The sequence below is a fragment of the Mercenaria mercenaria genome, chromosome 7 (assembly GCF_021730395.1).
Source record: "Mercenaria mercenaria strain notata chromosome 7, MADL_Memer_1, whole genome shotgun sequence".
In the NCBI taxonomy this organism is placed as follows: Eukaryota; Metazoa; Mollusca; class Bivalvia; order Venerida; family Veneridae; genus Mercenaria; species Mercenaria mercenaria.
Window position 1 is genome coordinate 22,205,675 of NC_069367.1, and position 14,061 is coordinate 22,219,735.

Consider the following 14,061-nt stretch of genomic DNA (forward strand, 5'->3'; position numbering starts at 1 on the left):
TTCATGAATTTTTGGACAATGACGTCACACCTATAAAAACGTGAAGGTCAAGCAAAACATACAATTGTAATCATTTATATATTTCTGTTTCATAAACAAAGTTTGACCGTAGTCATTTCACATAGATAAACTGTATGCAGCGTACCTTCATTTCAGTGTAATGAGATTCAGTCATTATATAGCATATATATAGTGAAACTGATTTCAACTGAGTTCAATATTTTCATACCATACTAAAGAAAAATATTCATATATAATAAATCAGTTAAATAATTTATAACAAATATATCAAAACAAACAAGTACTCATTTTAATATGCAATCTGAATAAGTCACAAAAGCAAGAAACCTTTTCATATACAGACGACAATTGTAACAAGGATAATCTTTTAAAAAGCACTTCTCTACATAAAAGACTCTTATCACACCCTTATTCATGTGATACGCAGACCGTATTCATCTCTTTCTTTAATTTGATATATGTTGGTATATGAACAGGTTTTTATCATATTTATTAAACTTACTTATCATTTTGAGATATATCAATATTCTTGCTAAATATACTGAGCCAAAGTTAGCTTTAAAACTGTGAACAGTGTCGTTTAAGATAAATGCTTTGTCTACATTTCTCTCAGCGTAGCACAATCAACAGAGTGAAAGAAATTGACACTCTCGTCCAATCAGGAAGAGTGTTGCATAAATCTTCCATTTTGATAAATTATCTATAATGCGTTATCAAGTAGTTTGATTTGCAAACTGAAGTCACGTGGCATAGGTAACGAAAATGAATTTAGACGGCGTCGCCGAAAAATATTGTTATTTTATAATTCGTTCTTGTTATTAATATGCTTGTTGTTGCCATTCAATGTTCTGTTTGAAAAAGTCGGAATTGTTTTTCAGTATGATTGTGTATTAGATGTTCTCTTTGAACTTCCTGCAATACGTTTTGTCATTGGATTGTTCTGAATGAGTAGACATAATGTTGCAACAGGAAATAATTATATTGTGACTGGTCTCTGCCAAATTTCGACATGCAGTTCTGTCGCCCAACAAAATGACATGATTACATCATGAGAAAGTGCGGGATCATGATGTCGAAGCGCAAAATCACGAAAGTTGCAAAAAGCACAAAACACACGAGACCACATTATTGAAACTCGAGATCTCGATGGCGAAACTGCGACTGTTTCTTATTCACATTTATGTACATATGGTAATGCCAACTCATGAAAAGTAGTGGATCAGAAACACGAAAATAGGGAAAATGCAGTTTGGATTCTGTGAAGAAGTTATTTCACCTAAGTGTAAACATCTGTTGCCTGAATGCGTTAAATTTTGTATTCTTGGCATTTGCATGTCTGCTAGGTCCTATTAAATGTACAATAACTTAAGGATGGATTACATGAAAAATAATTGTCTTTGTGTTGAAGTTGGGACTCGTAGTGTTTGCATATAATTGATGCTGGGATGTTTCCAGATGACCGAGTGAGAAGAGACAATGCAATGAAGCTATCAAAGCTTCCTGGCACGCCTCTAAATCGCCATATTTCTTCAGGAAGTGGTACGCTGTAAGAAGAATATTAAAACATTATTGATATGTCATTGATATATGAATACGTCTCATTCATAAATGAAACTCTTTAAAAAGCAGTTTCTATTGGGGAAGATATATTTCTGACAGTTCAAAAATAAACAGAAATCAGTACATTTTGCTTTAAATTATACATTAATGTGTTTTATAAAGTTGCAATAGTTTTTATAATATAACCACAAGAAAAAGTAGATCTTAAATTACACTGATGAGCTTTCATATTTTATAGAAATTTGCGTTCTCTAGATTTATGAAAAAAATCGTCATCGAAGCTTTGTTTAAAAAAGTAAAAAATAAGTAAAAATAAAAGAAAAAAAAAAGAATAAAAAAAAGAAAAAAGTAAACACGTCTGTTACCATTCTGTATGTTTTGTAACAATTTTACAATTCTATTTCATTTTATTCAAATTGATTATAAATGCGAGACAAGAACTTTCTAATGAAAAGACGTTTGGTCAATAGATCTTGTGCCAATAAATAAAAATTAATCCATTAATTTACACATTACGTTGAAGTATTGTAATTAAATTAAACATTACATAATACATTTTCTGTAAAGGGTTTAATAAAATCATTATTATAATATCAATTTAATTAATAGCTGAAATAAACATTTTGTTACGCTATTTTGTTTCCACAATGCAGCTTGCCCATATATCTAATTCTATATAAATATCTCATTTCAGCAATTTCCTATTATGTACTTCAAAAGATTGAAATTTGTGAACAAATCTATGCAGTAAAATCGGTAGCCAATGTTTTCAATATACCGGTCTTGTAAGTGAGGATGAAATTTCAACATTAACAGTGTGTAGGTCTTGCCACAAGGGTTGTTGAGTGTGATTCTGAACTAAATTTGGGCATTTATGTGGGCTGTAGGACCGGAAAAAGTATATTACTGTTTTAAGTTTGAAAGTGGAGGTGATATATATGAGCGTCTATTATATACATAGGTCAGTTTGTAGGTCTTGCCACAAGGTCTGTTGAGTGTGAATATGAACTAAACTGGGTCATTTATGTGGGCTGTAGTACCAAAAATGTTCTTTATTAAGTTTTTAAGTTTGAAGATAAAAGTCATATGAGGGTCAAGGTCATTAATGTATGTCAGTTTAAAGCTCTTCCCACAAGGACTGTTGAGTGCGAATATAAACTAAATCGGGTCATTAGTGTGGGCTTTAGGCAATATCATTCGTGCGGACGGACGGACGGACGGACGGAAAATTAAATCGTTGCATACACGGAGATATAAACATGTTTATTATATGAATTATTATTTCATACTTTATATAATTTGAACTTTTAATGACAAAAATGTTTGGCGTCTGTAAATTTATGTAATCAAATTACTTTTAATTATTTTTGACAAAAAGATTCTACGGTAATTAACTGCAATTACAAGCTCAATTGTCTCAGGTCTATTATCTAGGTCCCATATTTTCAACTTATACTGTTATATTTCTATTAACAAGACAGTCACTTATTTCTTGCGTTTGCACTGAATAACGAATTACTGAAATAACATTTTCGACGCCGTCTTCGGAATAAGAAATACAGTAATTCAATACAATGTAAAGTGCTATTTTACACCCTATTAAGCTGACTGCCAGACACATATTTCATAATTAAAACTTTAGTAATGCCAAACAATGACAGCTGCACCTTATGAAACAGCTATTTCGGTGTGTTTTATGTTTACAAAATTGGACATAGTGTATAAACTAAGGAAGGTAATTACCTATTATCTTTACTTATTGTGAAAGTAATTTTGAAATAATGCTTAACACATCATATAGTTTTACCGAACGAAAAGAAAATTTCATAAAATTACCATATTTTGTTCTAGTCCCAAATAGTTCAGTGAATGATGTTTTTTAAACAGAGAAGCTGTCTTCTTGGTAGTGTTCGGGAGTTTGAAAAGTTAGCGCTTTAAGGTGTTAATTAAGTGTCTACGCAGCCGGTCGAAGAACACACTACCACTTATATGATAAAGGTGCTGTAATAGTACAAGAAATTTTGCTATAATTGAATATTAGCAAACTTGATATTTTTTCTCTCTATTGAAAATCAAGTCAAAGGAGAGTTGCATTGGATTTTATTGAACTCACATTTTTTTAATGTGACAAACAGCATACTTGAAACATAAACTGTGCTTTTAAATTCATTTAGAACACTGCTTCTATTTAACGTACATGTGTAGGCAATGCAGCTTTGTCAATAAAATTTTAACAGCCAGATATTTTACTACATATAAACTTCATTTTTGAAGAGATATTTATCATACAATAGTGTAAATTACATAACTGAAAACAAACAGATGGAAATCATGAAATACTTCATAACTAAAGTTTCACATTTTACGCATATGTTTTCACTCGAATATTTGAAAACGAAAACGTTCTACTCAAATTTAATGCATAATTCTCACTTATATTTGTGAGCCACACCTAAATGATGAAAACAAAATTTAAATTACGTTTAAGAACTTCAAGAGTTGAAGTATGTTTTCTGCACGGTACAATGTAAAGGAATGGAATGAATTTTATTTTAACTTCCGTTAAGAAAGCATTCTTCTTTTTATGTTTGGTAATAAAGCATTATACTGGTCATTGTTGTTTGGAAAAACAAACGAATGAATGATGGTAAATGCAATGTTATTTGAACTGCACTTGTTAGACTTTAAATGTATACAGAGTTATCACATTTATATAAACTTATGAGATTGCTCGTGTTTTTTACTTGTCATATTAAACAGGAATTGACTGCTGCCAGTGTTTTAACACTTAAAGGTTAAAATTGTTAACAATATAAGACCTGTATCGGATCTGATTTGTATCGATGAATTATTTTTCAAATTTAATGAATATATCTTTATGTTTCATCAAGCTGCATATTAGCGTTTAGTTTCCTACTTTTTTAAATTAACTAGTCAAATGTTTGGATACCAAAAATACATTTAACAGACCAGTTTGTTCGACAAAATAGTGATTATTGTTAAAGGCAAAGAAAATCTCCTATATAAGTGACCCCCCCCCCCCCGGCCCAAATACCAGACTTTTTAATCCCCAATATACAAGATCCTGTCTGGTCCAGTCTGATAAGGGTCCATAAAACCCCTGTAGACTTGACATGTAGCCTAATTATTGTCAGAGAATCATAAATTTTATTGCCTACAGATAAATTGGTTATTTCCTGTGTTCTGCATTTTATTGATTGAAATCCTGTTTTTTCGGGTGTTTTTTTTTTCAGAATGTACACAAAATTATTTTAATTGATAATATACTAATTATGATTGCGCAGTCATGTTGAGTAATGTCCTGGCCAATTTTATTATAACTCTTATAGCAAAGCAGTTCTCACTCCTTTTAGGAAACTCACCTTTTTATAAACAATAAAATAATTATTTTTAAAGTTAATAAGAGAAATTTGTTTATTCAATGATTATGATCTTTTTATCAAAAATAACAAAATAAAACCAGAAAGAGAGATAAGTGCTGGATTTTATTAGAAATAAAAGGAGCGTTCAGACGCATTTTAAATAAATAAAAAAGGAATATGAACATAAGGATTATATATATTTAATAATGCTTGTGTTGTCTAAATAACTTTTCTTTGTCTTATAAAATCAAGCAATAAAGGGATATCATTGTTCAAAATACACATAATTTATTATTATAAAAGCTATGTTCCTGAATGCATTTTTATTATATCTTTGATAAACAAAACAGCAATGATGAGATGTAATTGTTTAAAAACTTGATTTATCAAAAATATGATAAAAACACTGTTGTATCTTGTCACTTTGTTTATTTAGCCCTACTTCAATCATGCTTTCTAACCTCGTTATAAAGGTGAGAACTGATTTGCTATAAAGGTGAGAAATATTACCTGCATTTTATTTACTGCACAGTAGCTATACAGTAGCTTATTATGATAAACAGAAGCAAGGCTATCAGTGGTCCAGACTTGTGTATTGGCCCTTACCGCCAATACGCAGACCTTATCATCACCATAGGCCTTATACCTTGCATACCAGAATCAGTGTCTTTAAGTTTAAATATCTAAGTAAAAATATAAGTTGTGCAACCGCTGTAGCTCAGTCACATGTTGAATGCTGTTTTTCTGTATAAGGTCTGGTGAAGTTAGAAGTTCGGAACTACAGTCTGATATCAAATTGTTAATTATGTGTATATATAATATAATCATAGTATATAAATTCTGTAAACATACGGCTTGAATCTCTAGTAGAATGAAACAGGTAGAAAACATATAGTCTGAAATGCAATCCTGTATCATGCGTCTGTCCGGCTTTGTTTATTTAATATTTATAGTGCGGTTCTATAAATAACTCAATCAAAAACTATAGAACAGGGAACACGCACGATACAGGGTTGGATTTCAAACATAGTACAAACCCTTCTCACATAAACTACTTAATATAAGCATTATTTTCGTATTAATTTCAAACATTTTATTTCGCTTTTCAAGTGAGAACGACGGGCTGTCAAAAGATGAACTAAATGAACATGTGTTCAAGTAAAAAATACCATCTGTAACGTCATAGTGCTTTGTTTGAAAAATACTTTCCAGGACACGGTAGTAATTGATAAAACTTTTAGTAGGAAGTAATAAATTTTAAAACAAAATCTAAATCAGGATAGTAAAAATTAGTTATATATGGACGAAATTTATAACCGCGAACCAGATAAAGGACTACTTTGATTTCCTTTACTAAGACAAACTGTCGGTCAATACTTGGGTTATTAAGTAAATTACCCTCAAAGTGACCGCGGTAATAAAAGTAGCAGTGAGAGAAAGAATTGTATCAGCAATTATCTTACTTGTTTATTATGGCAATTGTCCAAATAAAGCCACTTATTTCTTGTATTTTTGTTGAAAACACAATATACTTAAAAGAAGAAAGAAGAGCAGATTGGAAATTTTGTTATTAAGAACAATGTTTTTCGTCATTACTTCCTTTGGGTTGATACGTAATTTTAAAGGTTTGGTCAATGTTTTTCTCCTATGAACCGAAATTATTCAATATCAATCTCATCTAATAACTTGCACTCTTTTAAAGGGTTACGGATAGAGATTGTGTACAAATTAATGGAATTTCTACTGCCTACAGGTAATGCACATGATGTTAATCCTCTACGGAAAACGTTTTAATAAACGAAATGTCAATTCAATCTATTATAACTAGCTTTTTGCCTCCGTCTGTAAAAAGTATGTTATTTTAAACAAATTACTGTGTCACTAACGTTATTTCATTAAGATAACAGATTGTTGCTGCACAAAACAAAATCTGCGATCAATTTATACACGATTTTATGGAAAATATGATATATTACATATTCAAGAGATATCTTTCCTATACGTTTTAATCTATTCATGCGATGTAAAGAAAAGTTCAACATCCTCACGATAGCAGCAACGTCTGAAGCTAACTCGTATTTAATTTATAAGAAACAACTGAATGGATTCTATGATCACAAAGGAACAGGAAATATAACAACACTGAGAACAGGCCGTCACATGGCACTTTATAACTGCGGTGGGGATAGATAATAAAATCTGTACAATATCCTTTCGGAACGAAGAAATTATCAAAGCAGACTTTGTTAAATCGGGTCTGTTCATGTGAAGTTATGAGGAAGTGGAAAGCCGATTGGGCCACCTAGCATTCAGCGGAACTATATTTATTAATTTACTAGTATTATATAGAAATATAAAATGGACTCATTGATTCTGAAGAATATGAAATACTAGAATATTATCAGAGAGTTTAAAAAGTATTTAATTATACAAGAAAAACAAAAACAAAAAACTTTTACGGCATCTCTGAAAGGATATAAGATTGTAAGAAATCTACAACACAGAAAGAGGAAGATGTTAAATCGTTTGTGTACGAGAATGACATTGAAAAAAATCGTGCCATTTGTTTGAACAGCTTTAAAAGGGAACTCCATAATCTCATGGCGGTGAATATTATCAGCTTTTTAAGTACTGAGAATGGTAAAGATGAATTGTAGAACTTGTTTCACAATCAAAGAAAAAATAATTAATTTAAACTGTATCACGTCTTGTCACTTTATGCAACTGTTGCTAATACTACGTGTGGCAGCTGTAAAATGTCCGCTCGTACATCGAAATGGTGTTCTAATATTTTCAGGTCCTTTTGCATCCCGGAGTACATTTAATTTTCCTTTAACGGAAATCTTCGTTACTATGTGACAGCAATTTGTACTGAAATAAGATTGTATACTTTTAATTTGTTAATCACAGAATTAACTTACTTACAGATTTTCTTTCAAACTACATTTCTCTTGTATGTAAGTTCATCATCAGTTAAATCTTAGTACAGTTATATACACTGCCATGCCTATTATTGAATAGTCCAGTTGGCAGTGATAACGTATATATGCAAGAAAGAACAGTTGCTGGTCAAACAAACACCATTGTCTATCCAAAATATTGAGGCTTTAGGTTTTTTTTCATTTTAGAATTATTTTCTAAATAGTTCTGTTTGTTTGTGGTTAACTTTGCCGAAACTAGTTTAGTATTGCCTTTGGCAAAGTTAACTACAAACAAAACAAAAAAACTATATAGGAAATAATTCTAAACAATGTTTCTTAAAAATCACTGTCGAATTTAAAGAGAAACCAGCTGTATTACAATTTTCTTTTGATCTAGAGGCCTATGTAAATATTTTAGCATCTTTTCAAGTATTGATACAGAAATGGAAGAAAATGTTTCATTTTTAACTTCATAGACATCCCTGAAAACAATGACTAACGAAAAAAGTAAATAACGGAAACAATTTCAAATGTTATCGGAACCAACCACTTGACATTGACAAAACTTTACCGCACTAAAAGATTTTATTGTTGAATGACTCTTTAAGAAAATTATATTTAACTGATACGAGCATACCAAACGGTTTTTGTTTATCTATCATTCCACTTGACCGTTTGGCGACATGTTAGAATGAAACAATTATCTTGCCAAATATGTAATAAACACTTTCTCTATATAACTGTGGTCGTCTTATCATATCTTAACAACTCATTTACAAGCCGGACATTTTTTCCTAAATATCTTAAATAATGAGAGTTATTTTCCTAAGGTTACCATAAAACCTATAAATTTTAATATGCACACGCGAAATACGTATCATAAAAAAACCTTGTTTGTCAATCAGAATGAAAGAAATTGTTGTTATTTCATGTTATATTACAACAAATATTGCAAAATATAAAATCACTATACTGTTAGAACCAAATAATCGTCTACCTAGAACCTTATAGTAAAACGTTTCTAATTCAAAATACTCAAACATTCAATCTTATGAAGATACAAAAATACCAAAGAAAGTCTTAAATCAAATGTTTAGTAATGTTCGTCCATATATTGTCTATAAATTGAAGAATAGTTTCAGAAATATTGAAATACTTTTCATGTGTCAACTTCTTCATGCTTCTTCAAATTCTGTTATCTAGACATACATATGTGCATTGCATTAGAGGCAAGAAGATTGTTTCTGCTAAAATAGTCAATATCAGCAAAATAAATACGTCAACTCAATTATCCTCTAAGTGGCCTTGATAGGATGGTAATAAACGAAACAGTAAAAGAAACCATTATCTTAAGAATTTATTACAGCAATTTACTAAATACACCCACTTGTCATTTCTGCGTGTGTTGAAAATACAGTAAATGAGCAACTTGTGATGTACACAGTACAATTATCGTGATTTTGCTCAGTATATTAATGGATTTTTTTGATATTTTGGGAAACATTCATGTTTTGTGAGTAACTGCTTTTTGTGCTTTTTATGAAATCCCGAATGAACTCTGAAATCTCTACTTATACCAGTATAAGTGATGCTCAATGGAAATGTCCGTTTGCTATTGTGCAAATTCAATGGTTTACACCTATAAATTAGATAGCACTTCGGATATTTATATATAAATCATTTCATCACGTTCTGTAGATGACTGCACATTTGCAGAGTCCTTTTATTATCAGTTTTTACCAGTTAGAATCATTATAAAAAACCTATATAAATTACGTTAACCTAACCAAACCAATCATGGCATGAACACAAAATGAGTAGAACTTCGGATCTGTCGTAAGCCAGATGAATGACTCCCTCGCATGAAGAATTTTGCATCCCAAGAGAGGTTTCGAACCAACATCGGTGATGGATAAGTGATTCGAAATCAATGATCTTAAACTCACGGCCACGGAGACCTCTGCACATAATGCAACAGGCACAAGTGAAATGTAAAATCATAAACGTGTTTCCAGAACAATTCGCCAGTTCTTGTACTTCAATATAATAATAAGGGATTGAAAACACTTAAAATAAAAACGAACAGATGGAAATTAAGTAACTATTTAATAAATCAGATACTTGTAGTTCATACATATGCTTTCGCTTGAAAATTTGAATATGAAAATTCTTCCACTTATCTTAAATGTGTTCTTTTTATATGTTGTTAGTCACATCTGTCGAACGAAAAACATTGCGTGTGTAGAAGTATACAGCATTCAAAAAGGTTTTCAATTATTAAATTCTATAGTATTGAGTACAAGTTAATCGAAACGTAATCAGTTCATATATATATATGATATTATTATTGAGACTGCTTATTATCGTTATTGTGCATACTTGTGTATACTTGAGGGTGAGTCATAATACTGTAGTAATTATTTCAACATTTTGTCATTTTTAAAATACAAATAATAGCTCTCTTGGTTCGAAACAGAGACGTTATATTACTTGTAGAATGATTGAAAGTAATACTATGTTAATAGCTTATCATTTCGGGGATGTGATAACAAATGCTATAAAAATAATGGTGCGTCGGTTTCTCATCGAAATCGTAAATAGACATAAAAAAAGAAAAGGGACAAAATTTAGTTGAGCAATGTAGGGGTTTATAAAATGTTGTATACTTTCCATCTACATTGTCCAGTTAGATTTTATACAGTATACATTACAAATCATATTTATCTTTCATTAAATTTCATCTTGCAGTTAATTAACGATTCAAAATATTATATTTTAGGTATAATATTCAAAGTTAAAACCTCATTTAAGTCTGTTATTTACACTTATAACTGTGTTTTTTTATATATATTTCATATTTCAAATAAATGCTATTGAATACATACTCTTAAATCAACCACACTATTAACGAACCTATTCGTATGATGCCTCTGGTACAATAATTAATAGGTTTAGCACGTCATTTTATCCTCCTTAAATAACATTAACTTTAGTAATAAAATTGAAATGTTGAATTAAATATACAGCTGATGAGGTTGCCTATATTATCTGAATTGCTTTTTTAACAACTGTTTAAAATGTTTTATTCTTTCTAACCATACTCAGAAGTCATAATAAACATGCTTGAAATTTATACAATTTTCTGACATAAATTGATTTAACAGTAGTGTTACTAGCGTAAATGTTGATATTACTAACATGATATTATCCAATGAGCACAAACAAACATTCACTATACGCTCTTGCATACTTTCGAGCCGGCGGAAGTCAGTGCGCGCGCAAGCGTATTGAACATCTCGCGTTAAGTCCCGCTCTCGTTTAAAACGTTGTTGCTAGGGACAATAATCAGTAATTCACATGTAGTGCATTTTCTCGATTAAATACACATAGTCATACAACAATATTACCTTATTAATTGACATTCACGTGTGTAAGAACAACAGAATATATCGAACCCTTGAATTGTTGTTTGTTTGGATTTCGTAAATTTCGTCGGCTGTTCTTCAACATGCAGTTCCGGTTTAGAAATCGATCTTGTTCCCAGAATAGAAGATCATGTCCCCCATAGCAACCGTATATTAATACGCGCGGTATTCTCTCAAGATTCCAGAATATTTTTTACATTTATGGACAAAATTCGAATAATCACTACCCGCGACTCGGAAGTTGAGGCTTCTTTCACCCGCCAGAAACAGGTCCCGGCAAATTTCCACCTTGCAAAGCTTTAACTGGATCAATTTTCATGCAGTTTCTTTTAGGAGAATAAAGAATAAATATGTCACGTAGAACTTGTTTCTGCGCATAATTTATACAAATGAGCTACTTTCAAAAACATCTGCGCAGTTTAATTTGCCTGGGCAGACAGGTACACGATGGGAGATAATTTTGACCTCACGTTAGAGTTACTTGTTCTTGTTGTTGTTGTTGTTGTAGCCGGCAAAAGCTTGGTAAAGAAGTGTGTATGTGATGAGATAGTTATCGTGATTGTACAAATTATTTTCTTAGCTGGTATATATCACCATTTATATATGTTCAATAAAACAATTTGATGCATATATGGATAGTTTGTGTGTTCTTCTTAATTCCAGAAAAAAAGAATCTAAATAAAAAACTATATTCTTATCAGAAAAATAGGGTAACATCTTATGGAAGTATATTTTAAATGAAAATAAATTGAACATTAATTGTCTTTTAAATTTGTTTCTACTACTGCTAGTTTATTGGTGTCTTCATATGCCACATATTGATTTAAGCGAAAGACAACAACGTAAAATCCTACCAAGAGTTTCTTATTAAAAGACTCACTCTTGTAGATTTTCCAATTTTCTTAAGAATCCTTTAATGATAACGTCTTCAAGTTAGCGACTCTGATCTTATTTGCTGGACTCATTTAAGAAACTTTTCTGCTAGTTGTTGTTTTTCACTAATTAAAAATACAGTCCACTCTCGTAGATATTCAAATCAGTATAACATTTAGGAAATAAGGTTTGATTGAAGAGATTAACAGGGCATGCCTCATTCGTTGTTAATTGATGAAATATGCTTTCTAGTGTCAAATGCATCAATCAAGTTCCACATTTATAGTGTAGGCTATAAGGCTGAAAATATGGCCGAATTGTGCACTTTTTAGAAGAGTTTGGATCTTTATCTGATACAATACTATTATCTATAACGAAACATTTTAGATGTAGAACCCACCTCTACCAAGCCTTTTATTGTAAATAATAAGCGTCAGAGTTATGCCCCTTGAAATCATTTAAAAAAGGTATTAATATACAACACCCACCATATACTTTTTTATGAAATACAAATGTCCCATCATTTTATGCGAAATGAATGTCGGGGGAAATTATTAATCAGTCTGGGTGCTAAGAAACGAAATAGATGAGCATATATGAGAGTTACGGCCCTTTACTTTGTAAAATTATAGAAAAATCGGACAACACTTAATGGTACATTTAAAGTTTCATTTTTGAATAGTTTTTTTTCAGCTATCTTTCCAAAAATGCTGTTGTAAGTAGTAAAAGACATGCTAATTAGTTGTGAAACCCTATTTTTATGCCCCCGTTCTAAGAAGGAGGAGTATATTGTTTTTCAGAAGTCGGCCGTTCTGTCTGTCGGTCTTTTAATATGTTGACCAATCAATTTCCGGATGATAACTCAAGAACGCTTAAACCTAGGATCATGAAATTTGATAGGGAAGTTGTTCATAACCGGTAAATTGATTTTTATTGATTTTAAGGTCAGTAGGTCAAAGGTCAAGGTCACAGTGACCGGGAACATTTAAACAGTTTCTGGACGATAATTTGGAAACGCTTGGTCCTAGAATCTTGAAACTTAACAAAAAGATTGATCATGACCAGCAAATGATTTCTATTGATTTTGAGGTCAGTAGGTCAAAGGTCAAGGTCACATTGATAAAGAACAGGTCTACAGTTTCCAGATTATAACTCAAGAATGCTTGGGCATAGGATTATGAAAGTTGTTAAGGAGGCTGGTCATGACCAGGAAATGACCTCTATCGATTTTGAGATCAATAGGTCAAAGGTCAAGATCACAGTGACCTGGAACATTTAAACAGTTTCTGGACGATTACTTGTAAATGCTTTGACCTATAATCACAAAACTTAATAGAAAGGTTGATCATGACCAGCAAATGCCCCCTACTGATTTTGAGGTCAGTAGGTCAAAGGTCAAGGTCACATTGACGAAGAACAGGTATACCGTTTCCAGATGATATCTTAAGGATGTTTGGGCCTAGGATCTGAAAGTTGATAAGGAGGTTGGTCATGACCAGCAGATGATCTCTGTCGATTTTGAGATCAGCAGGTCAAGATCACAATGATTCAGAACAGTCAAACAGTTTCTTGAAGATAACTTCAGAACCCTTAGTTCTAGAATCACAAAACTGTATCGGGTGGTTGATCATGACAAACAAATGACTACTATTAAATTTAAGACAAGTAGGTCAAAGATGTAGGTCACAGCGATCCGGAACAGTTGAACCGATTCTGAATGACTTGAGAACGTTTAGGCCTAGAATCACGAAATTAACGAAACTTGATAGGGTGATTGATAATGACCAGCAGATGACCCTTGTTGATTTTGAGATCAGTAGATCAAAAGTAAAATGTCACATTGACCTAGAACAGTAAAATATTTTGTCAAATAACAAG